The 10,044-nt window shown below is 40.7% G+C and overlaps 1 protein-coding gene across 7 annotated transcripts in view; it reads right to left on the reverse strand.

The window, feature by feature from the left end:
• CLDN12 (claudin 12) overlaps window positions 1-8,026 on the reverse strand; it is a 13,391-nt gene extending 5,365 nt beyond the window's left edge. For 2 of the 7 annotated variants that reach the window (XM_025378506.1, XM_025378508.1), the window contains exons 1-2: window positions 7,811-8,026; window positions 5,755-5,844 (exon numbers count right to left, since the gene is read on the reverse strand). The gene's annotated coding sequence lies outside the window, so the exon portion shown is untranslated. The other 5 variants (XM_025378507.1, XM_025378509.1, XM_025378510.1 and 2 more) reach the window with 5 other exon arrangements.
• Window positions 8,027-10,044: the final 2,018 nt, after the last annotated feature.

Below are 10,044 nucleotides of genomic sequence, written 5' to 3' on the forward strand. Positions count from 1 at the left end.
TTTTTTTTTTTTTTGAGACGGAGTCTCGCTCTGTCGCCCAGGCTGGATTGCAGTGGCCCGATCTCGGCTCACTGCAAGCTCCGCCTCCCGGGTTTACGTCATTCTCCTGCCTCAGCCTCCCGAGTAGCTGGGACCACAGGCGCCCGCCACCACGCCCGGCTAGTTTTTTGTATCTTTTAGTAGAGACGGGGTTTCACCGTGTTAGCCAGGATGGTCTCGATCGCCTGACCTCGTGATCCGCCCGTCTCGGCCTCCCAAAGTGCTGGGATTACAGGCTTGAGCCACCGCGCCCGGCCCTTTTTTTCTTTCTTTTAGAGAACTGGTTTCACCATGTTGGCCAGGCTGGTCTCTAACTCCTGGCCTCAAGCAATCTTCCTGCCTTGGCCTCCAAAGTGCTGAAATGACAACCTGGGATTATAGGTATGAGCAACTGTTCCCAGCTAGAATAATTTTACTAACCAAAAAAATGCCTATGTGTACATACATATATATTCAAATATATACAAAGCATATATAAATGTACAATATAAAATCAGAGTTTAACCACAAGTAACCATTTTTAAAGCTCTCAAGTTAAACATGGTTAGTTCTAAGTTTTTCCATTAGTATTAGTTTACTGTTTATTATGTTACCTTCTGTCAATATTATTAGAAGTAGCAATTGTTTAAGAAAATTTTATGAAAGGGAGAGACAAATTACAGTATTTTTTTCCATGCAAACTGGGAAAAAGTTGTCTTGCTTAATTGTGGCAACCAAACACCTCAGTACAGCAATGGAAACTAGTACAGATTTGAGAATGTTTGCACTGGAAAAAGCTACTAGAGATGCCAAACTCTAGGATACAGCTCTCTGGTGGTCTTTGCTTATTCACCTATCCCCCCATACAACTTGTGTGCCTGGCACACAAGTGATTCTAGGATTATTTGAATAAACGAGTAGTGGGCTCTGTACAAAGACCCCAGTAACTCACAAAGGTGGGCCACTGGTAATGAAGAACTGTACAAGGAAGTAGTTATTGGTAAGAAGCAATCATTTATTCAACAAGTGCTTACATCGTGCTGACTGTCTAGCATACACAAAACACTCTGTTAGGCCCTGGAAAAACACCAAGACCACTGAGACCTGGACCTTGCTCCCAATGTGTCTACAGACAGACTTGTGGGAAAAAACAGCTGTTTTATGTAAACGTAGGCCCTGGAAAAACACCAAGCCCACTGAGACCTGAACCTTGCTCCCAATGTGTCTACAGACAGGCTTGTGGAAAGAAACAGCTGTTTTATGTAAACTTAAAGTGCTGGTGGTGAATCAACTGTATAATTACTACATATCAAGTGATTATTGTTAGGTGTTAAGCAAAGTGAATAAGGTACCTGTTCATAAAACTTTATCAGCCAGGAGTTAAAGACTGAGAAATGAAGGAGAATAAGGATTTGATTAAAGTTGTGAAGACATAAGAAAAAGGTTCCCTCTGTTTCTCTCAAGCTTCAGAAGTCTTCAGATAACCCACTCAAAGTCCTAATGCAATCACAATTCCTTCTTGCTTTCAGAAGCAGTATACTGCCTGGGCGAATTGGCTCATGCCTGTAATCCCAGCACTTTGGGAGGCTAAGGTGGGAGGATAGCTTGAGCCCAGGAGTTTGAGACCAGCTTGGGCAACATAGCAAGACCCAATCTCTACAAAAAGAAAAAGAAAATTAATTATTAAGAAAAATAAATTCCTATAATTCTTAGCCTATAGACTATCAAATGACATTAACGAAGAGAGGTGGGGCAATATATATTTCAGTATGAAGTGCTTTTAACTGTACTCTGCATCAAATCGATACAAATATTATATTGGTTCTCTGAAATTGCCTTTGATGAAGCATTTTTAGCTCAGATCTCAGGGATGGACAAAGGCCTATCTATACAGAGTCAACAAGGATACCATGGCACTTTTTCAGAAGGGAAGTACTATTAACCTTTAGCTTAATTCTTAAGCTAAATTTTGGCCTGATGCTGGAATTAATGTCTAGCTCCTTGTAGCTTCTTTTGGCTACTTCGCTTTTATGCCCTGTTCTTAATTTCACATGCTTATGGTTTGATAAGTTATATATCCAACGAGAAAGAGAAAGTAATTTATTTTAAGACAGGGTCTTACTCTATCACCCAAGCTGGAGTGCAAGGCATGATCACAGCTCACTAGATTTCAGTGAGCTGAGATCCTGGGCTCAAGTAATCCTCCTGCCTCAGCCTCTTGAGTAGCTGGGATTACAGGTGCATGCCACCATGCCAGGCTAACTTTTAGGTTTTCTGTAGAGATGGGGTCTTGCTATGTTGCCCAGGCTGGTCTTGACTTCTTGGGCTCAAGCAATCCCCCAACCTCAGCCTTTCAAAGGGCTGGGATTACAAAAGTAAGCCACCATGCCTAAAGTAAAATTTTATAGGATAGTTTGGGGAAAGAATATGTTTGATGTTTTAAAACAAAGATAATGTTGACTTCCAGATTAGGATTTGTTCATACTTGCAAGGGTAAAAAGACTACTCTTGTCCTGTGTCATTTAGTTTTAATCCACAATAATTTTTTTCAAATGCAAACCTCATCCGCCATTCCATTTCTTACCATTCAGTAAGTTCCCATTTCCCACAGAATAAAGTCTCTAAAGTTTCCAATCCTCCCCATAGCTTACACCACCTGATTCCTACCAAATTCTCAACCTTCTTATGTGCCACTCTTCCACCCTACACACTACAGTCTATGCAGCCACACCACCTTTCTTTTAACTTCCCAAATTTTCCGCTTTCTAATTCAGTTAAGGGCCTTCCCTCATGGTCTTTCTCCTAGAACTTTCTTAATTCCAACCTATTATTTGCTTGGCTAATATTTACTCATTCTTCTAGTGTCCAGGGAGGCTTGCCCTAAACTTCCCCCCACCCCTGGTTATATGCTGTGGTAGCATTTTTGCACTTTTTCTTCAGTAGCAGTGATCATTCTTATAATTCCTTGTTCAGTGTTGTTTTCTTTCCCATCAGACTGTGAATTCCAGGACAGAGATCCCTTTGTTTTGTTCACTGTGTCCTATACTGGCACATAATAGGCACTCAATTATTTTCTGAATGAATGAGCAAACAAATGGAGGTTCTGTATAACTCTAGTCAGAATACACACATAAATTTAGTCTCAGTTCCATTCGCTTCATTTGGGACAATTCACACCACCCTGCATTCTGATACATCCAGACTGCTTCTAGACTGTGCCCCTGCCTTCTCCTTTTTGGCCAAAAGACTCTCCCATTTTACAAAACAACATTCATTTTCTTCCCCCAGAAACCTGTGCTTAGCAAAGACGAGGCCATCCTTAGGTACCTACATGCAGACTATGCTTCTAGGAATACATATCTAGGTTTAGCAACGCTGGCTAACTTCAACAATGCTTTGAAAGTCAATTATTCCTGGCCGGGCACAGTGGCTCGTGCCTGTAATCCCAGAACTTTAGGAGGCCGAGGCAGGCAGATCACAAGGTCAGGAGTTCCAGACCAGCCTAGCCAATATGATGAAACCCCGAGACTCCATTTCAAAAACAAAAAGTCCATTGTTCCGGTGTTGATTCTTCTGTTTTCAACTTAACAGGTGTGTCATGAATTAGACATACTTCTCTTAAGAGTGGTTAATATATCAAATTAATACTTAGTAAAGCTAAACAATATATATATTTTTTAATGGAGAAAAAAACATCTTTTTGCCATGTGAAAATCCCTAATTAGGGACTGTGGAAAATGTGCCAGGCTAAGAACACTTTAACAAATCTGACAAGCAGTCATGAGTACTAGCTGGATGACAGCTTTGACCTACGTCGTACATACACCGAAGTGTGTCTGTTGTTTCCATCTAGGAAGCTGCTTGGTATTGTTGTCCAGGAGACCAAAGACCTGAATACCACTCAGAACCTATCATTTACAAACTGGACAAGTCACTTATGTCCCCTGAACCTCAAATTTTTCATCTGTAAAGTATACCACAAAGTAGTAAAATCATGAATAGCAAAGTCCTTTGTAAACCAGAATACGGTCAGAAATGTAAGTCAGTAATGATTATTAGCAGGCTTATTTACTTTTTTCAACTAGAAACATACTTTTCTTCTGGACCCTCAGCAAATGACCACAGATGGTTATAGTCATATAACAAGAAGGACAGAACATTCTCTTTGGAGACACTGACCAAATCAAATATAGACTCTATTTCAAATAACCACTTCAGATTTGTCATTTGACCCTCTGTTCCACTATGACTTTCAGAAAAGAAGATAAAATTTGGTACACAATTAAATGTTATCAAAGACATAATTTCAAATAAAAATATTTTCAAAGTATATATTTTGTATGGTTTTGAATAGAATTTAAAGAAGGCTGGAGCAGGAACAGTGGCTGAGAGCTTTAGGAAGTCACAGATCTCATAGATCCTGCACTATTTTTTCCAGGCACAATTCTGAGCTATAGTTACAAGAGAGTTACAAGAGTACATATGTCTAATAGCAGCTGGCTTCTATTTTTTTGAGACAGGGTCTTGCTTTCTTACCCAGGCTGGAGTGCAGTGGTGCAATCATGGCTCACTGCAGCCTCGACCTCCCAGGCTCAAGCAATCCTCCCACCTCAGCTTCCAGAGTAGCTGGGGCTATAGGCATGTGCAACCACACCTGGCTAATTTTTTTTTTTAATTATTATTATACTTTAAGTTCTAGGGTACATGTGCATAACGTGCAGGTTTGTTACATATGTATACTTGTGCCATGTTGCTGTGCTGCACCCATCAACTCGTCAGCACCCATCAATTCGTCATTTACATCAGGTATAACTCCTAATGCAATCCCTCCCCTCTCCCCCCTCCCCATAATAGGCCCCAGTGTGTGATGTTCCCCTTCCCGAGTCCAAGTGATCTCATTGTTCAGTTCCCACCTATGAGTGAGAACGTGCGGTGTTTGGTTTTCTGTTCTTGCGATAGTTTGCTGAGAATGATGGTTTCCAGCTGCATCCATGTCCCTACAAAGGACCCAAACTCATCCTTTTTTATGGCTGCATAGTATTCCATGGTGTATATGTGCCACATTTTCTTAATCCAGTCTGTCACTGATGGATATTTGGGATGATTCCAAGTCTTTGCTATTGTGAATAGTGCTGCAATGAACATACATGTGCATGTGTCTTTATAGCAGCATGATTTATAATCCTTTGGGTATATACCCAGTAATGGTATGGCTGGGTCATATGGTACATCTAGTTCTAGATCCTTGAGGAATCGCCATACTGTTTTCCATAATGGTTGAACTAGTTTACAATCCCACCAACAGTGCAAAAGTGTTCCTATTTCTCCACATCCTCTCCAGCATCTGTTTCCTGACTTTTTTATGATTGCCATTCTAACTGGTGTGAGGTATTTTTTAAAATTTTCTCATACAAACAGGATCTCGTTATGTTGCCCAGGATGGTCTCAAACTCCCAGGTGCAACGGATCCTTCCACCTCAGCCTCTTAAAGTGCTGGGATTACAGGGCTGAGCCACCATGCCCAGCCCTAACTTAATTCTTGATGGTAACATTGAGAGTTCCTTCTACCTATAATTTGGGTTTTCTGAGAAACTGTAAGTCATCAATCATTGCACTCACAAGAGAGGTCTGTCCTATACATTTATTTTGTTGAACAAGAGGAAAAAAAAGAGTCATTGTTGGCAGACATGGTAGCAGGAGGGAGGGAAATAAGATATAATTAAAGGACGTACTTACCCTTTGAGGTACCTGACAGTTCCAAAACAGCTTTATTCAGCTTAGAAGATAAACATGCAGATCTGAATACACAGTAGCAATAATCTGAGCCTAAAGAAATAGGAAAAATACTCCAAATTAACACAGTACTTCTCTAAAAGCTCTGCTTGAATTCCCATGAATTAGAAGAAATTAGTAATCACCTAAAACCAATGAAATGTTATACTAAAAAGGGCAGATAGTAAATTTTTTAAAAAGGCAGTTGAGCAGGGGTGCAGTGGCTTACACCTGTAATTCCAACACTTTCGGAAGCTGAGGCGGGATGATCACTTGAGCCGGAGTTCAAGACCAGCCTGGCCAACATGGCAAAACCCCATCTGTCCTAAAAATACAAAAATTAGCCGGGCATGGTGGCTCATGCCTATAGTCCCAGTTACTTGGGAGGCTAAGGCACAAGAACTGCTTGAACCTGGGAGGCGGAGGTTACAGTGAGCCGAGATTGCACCACTGCACTCCAGCATGGGCGACAGAGGGAGACTCTGGCTCAAAAAAAATAAATAAATAAATAAATAATAATAATAATAATTAGCCAGATGTGATGGTGCACACCTGTTGTCCCAGCTTCTTGGGAGGCTGACCTGGGAGGATCACTTGAGCCCAGGAGTTTGAGGCCACAGTGAGTCATGATCATGCCACTGCACTCCAGCCTGGATGACAGCAATGATCTGTCTCAAATAATACAAAAATAAAAATTAAAAGGCTGTTTATTCCTTAATTCATGCATTATATATGAGAAATATATAGAATATAGAAAAATACATAGAAATAGAAGGAAAAAATTAACTCATTTTGTGACTTGAGAATATAGGAGAAATGGGGATGAAAAACACTTTGCTGTCTTGGGAATATATGATTGATATTTAATGAATGCTTTAGATCATTTTTATGACTACGGTGAAAGGATAAGGAAGGTGGGGAAGATTGTGCAGTTGTCTTGGAAGCAAAAGAAATTTTCTTTTAAATTTTAAAAAAGGACACTGACAACAAGACCAGACAAAATTGATCTGAATTCTGCATCCTGAAATTTGCAACTAGAATGCTTAAAAAAAATGGCTCAACCACCAATGGCTCAACCTGCCATTTGAAGATGCTTCTATATATCTACTTTAAACATTAGTCACTTCCTCTTCAAATACCATTTATCTCAAACAGGTAAGATGAGAATGGAAACTCATTATTATGTGCGCCTGAGAGTTTCCTGGATTGAGGCGTTCATCACTAGCCCTATTATGATCATTATGTAGAATGCTCTCTACAACTGGCTGCTCGGAGATTTCAGTCCAGTCCCCCACAACCCCTCCCCCACCCCAAATGTGTTTCTTGAGTTGATATCAAGCATAATTCCTCACTCCAAAGTCAGAGGAAATCGCTTTACAATTAATAACACACATAGACTCCTTGGGCAATCATTTTAAGTGAGGTCACCAAGTCTGACCTTTCCCGTGGCAATGGGCCCCTTACAAGGCCGGGAACATAGAACTTACAGAAAAGCAAAACAAGCTCCCAGGGCAATCCCCATCCCCCTCCGCCCCCCTCCGCCTCCTCTCCTCCTCCCTCTTTTCGAAGAGCCCTGTGCTTAGTAGACGCAGACCTGGCAGAAAGAAAAAAATGCCCTACTATTTACAGCCAATGGAGAGAGACCGCAACAGCGACTGTTAACGCTCTCAGAGCTAGCCCATCCCTGCAACACTGAGTGGGTTTGAACCGCAAGCAGGTCATCATTACACAACCAGCATCAGCTGGTTATTCAAAAATAGCAGCTTGGGCTCCCCCACAAACTCGCGCCAGCAAAGCTCCCAGCCCTTCGCGGTTCCGGCAACACACCTCGACATTTCCATACTCCTGTGTACAAAATAATTTTTTAAAGCCTTATCAAATACCTACTCAATTTTCACATCCACAGATGTGGTCAGCGTTTTCCAATGCTCCCGATTCCCCTGGATTTAGCTATTTTACATAAAATCCTCAGTTACTTATGCAAAAGACCCAGAAATCGGAACATCTTGACCACACCTACCTGCTTCTCACACGCAGGGCATTTTACTCGCCCACACTGAGGAGCCTCTTGGAGCGTCTCCCTCTCAGCGTCCCAGGAAGTGCGTTCCCAGAGAGGCACACCGGAGGCTTCTGGGAGCGCAGTCAGGTTCTCCCGTGGCCCTGAACGGCAATGCCCTGGATGGCTGGGACTACAATTCCCAGAATCCACTGGGCCGCCAGCCGCCGGCAACATCCTGCGACGACCTCCTGCCTTTCCCTTTTTCCCCCTCCACCTCCCCGGATTTCTCTTGCACCTTATGTTCTGTCTAGAATTGGGTTATCGGTTAAAGAAAAAAAAAGGCCAAACGAAACAAAACTAAAAGTAGTTTTGAGTTGGGTACCTAAGTAAATATTCCCCAGTGAGGGTGACTTGCCTGTAAGAAGGTTAGCAAAAATTCTTAAATCTGGATTTTTTTTTCCCCTCAAAGGTTTATCTAGGCACAAAGTAGAAAAGAGCTCAAAGTCTAGAACCAAACAGCCCAGATTTGCATGGGGCTTTGCTGTGTATTGATTGGGTGGCCCTGGGCAAGTTATCTCTCTATGTCTGGAGGTTATCTGTTAAAATGGAGATAAGATCACCCACATCATACTGTTGTCTTGAAAATTGAGGGACCTAATATAGCTAAAGTACGGAATATATAGCTAGCTATTAGATATTTGAACTAATTTTACTCTCCCACACAATTTCTACTGTCCTGTCCCTTTCTCTGTTGGCTTCTCTCGAATGTGAAGTCCTGCATTAGTGAATGAATATTTGAATTAAACTAAAGGATTCCAAAGTCCTAAACAGCAATGATCTGAGTTTTTAAAAAATAAAAGATGCTGAAGTGTTGTGATGCCTACTACTTCGAAATGATCACACACACACACAAATGGATATAAAATGTGGCAAAGTGTGTAATTGTTTGATTCACGAAGAATACGTTTATGGGTGTTTCTTGTACTATTCCTTCAAATTCTCTGTATCTTAGAAATTTTTCAAAATAAAAAGGAGAAAAAGTATCATAGTTTATACAAAAGGATGGCACCCATCCCAAGTAAGTATAACCTTGGGCAAGTGAGGTAACCCCTTTGTGCCTCAATGTCTCATCCGTAACAGTATATCTACATCAGAAAATTGTGATGAGGATTAAATGAATTACTATAGAGATGGCTACAACAGTGTCTGACCCATAATGACTATATGTTTGCTATTAGCATTTTCCATTTTGTGTTGCTCTAGTAACAATGAGACTATTTATCAGAGACTTTTTAAAAAGGGAGGGTAGAGAGGCTACTATCACTCCACTGCTACCTCCTTCTTATGTGTGATACTGCTTTAGAGGATAGATAAGGTTATCTAAGGCCAGAAGCAATCCCAATCCCAAAGCCAGACCGGGAAATGTAATAATGAGGAAGAAAGATAGCACTGGGTGATGAAAAGATTTCTGGGCTCCAGGCCAGCTCTGGCAATAGCAGATGGATAATAGCAATGTGACAAAGGATAATCACTTATTTCCTCTGAACTTCAGTTCTCTCATCTATAAAGCTGAAATGAATCAAATAACTATGTACAAAATCATTTTATAACTTATTTCCCAATCACTGATGAATGCTGCCTGATTAGCAGACTTGAGCTGGGAGGTACAGACAATTGATTACAATAATTTAAAAAATCACAGCACAAAAAGGAAGGAACGACAACCCTATTCCTAGACTTACTGTTCAAGCTGCGGTCTAAAATGCCTGCCTCTCGCATAGCAAAGATGGAACAGAATACTTAAATCCCCTATTGGAGTTCAGTAGTTAAATAATTGGAATATAATTCTCAAAAATACTTTAGATAAGAATTTAGATCTGCAATTAACAATCCTGTCTTTCCTGTTTTTCTCATTAGAGATTCTTTAAGGAGAAAGTCAAATCTTAAATTCACTGCCGTGTACCATTCACTACCAAAATTCTACAGATATTCCCGTTTGGTCACTGTGTTAGCTTTCTATTGCTGCTGTGACAAATTATCACAAACTGAAAGGCTTAAAACACAATAAATTTATTATCTTACAATTCTGGAGGTCAAAAGTCTGACACAGGTCTCACTGGGCTAAAATCAGGATGTCAGCAGGGCTTTTTTTTTTTTTTTTCCTTTTTTACTGATGTGTGATAGATGTACATAGTGTTTAGAAGTAGATATGATCATATAATATATTCATATAATTTGTAAAGATCAAATCAGTG

The sequence above is a fragment of the Theropithecus gelada genome, chromosome 3 (genome assembly GCF_003255815.1).
Source record: "Theropithecus gelada isolate Dixy chromosome 3, Tgel_1.0, whole genome shotgun sequence".
Taxonomy (NCBI): Eukaryota; Metazoa; Chordata; class Mammalia; order Primates; family Cercopithecidae; genus Theropithecus; species Theropithecus gelada.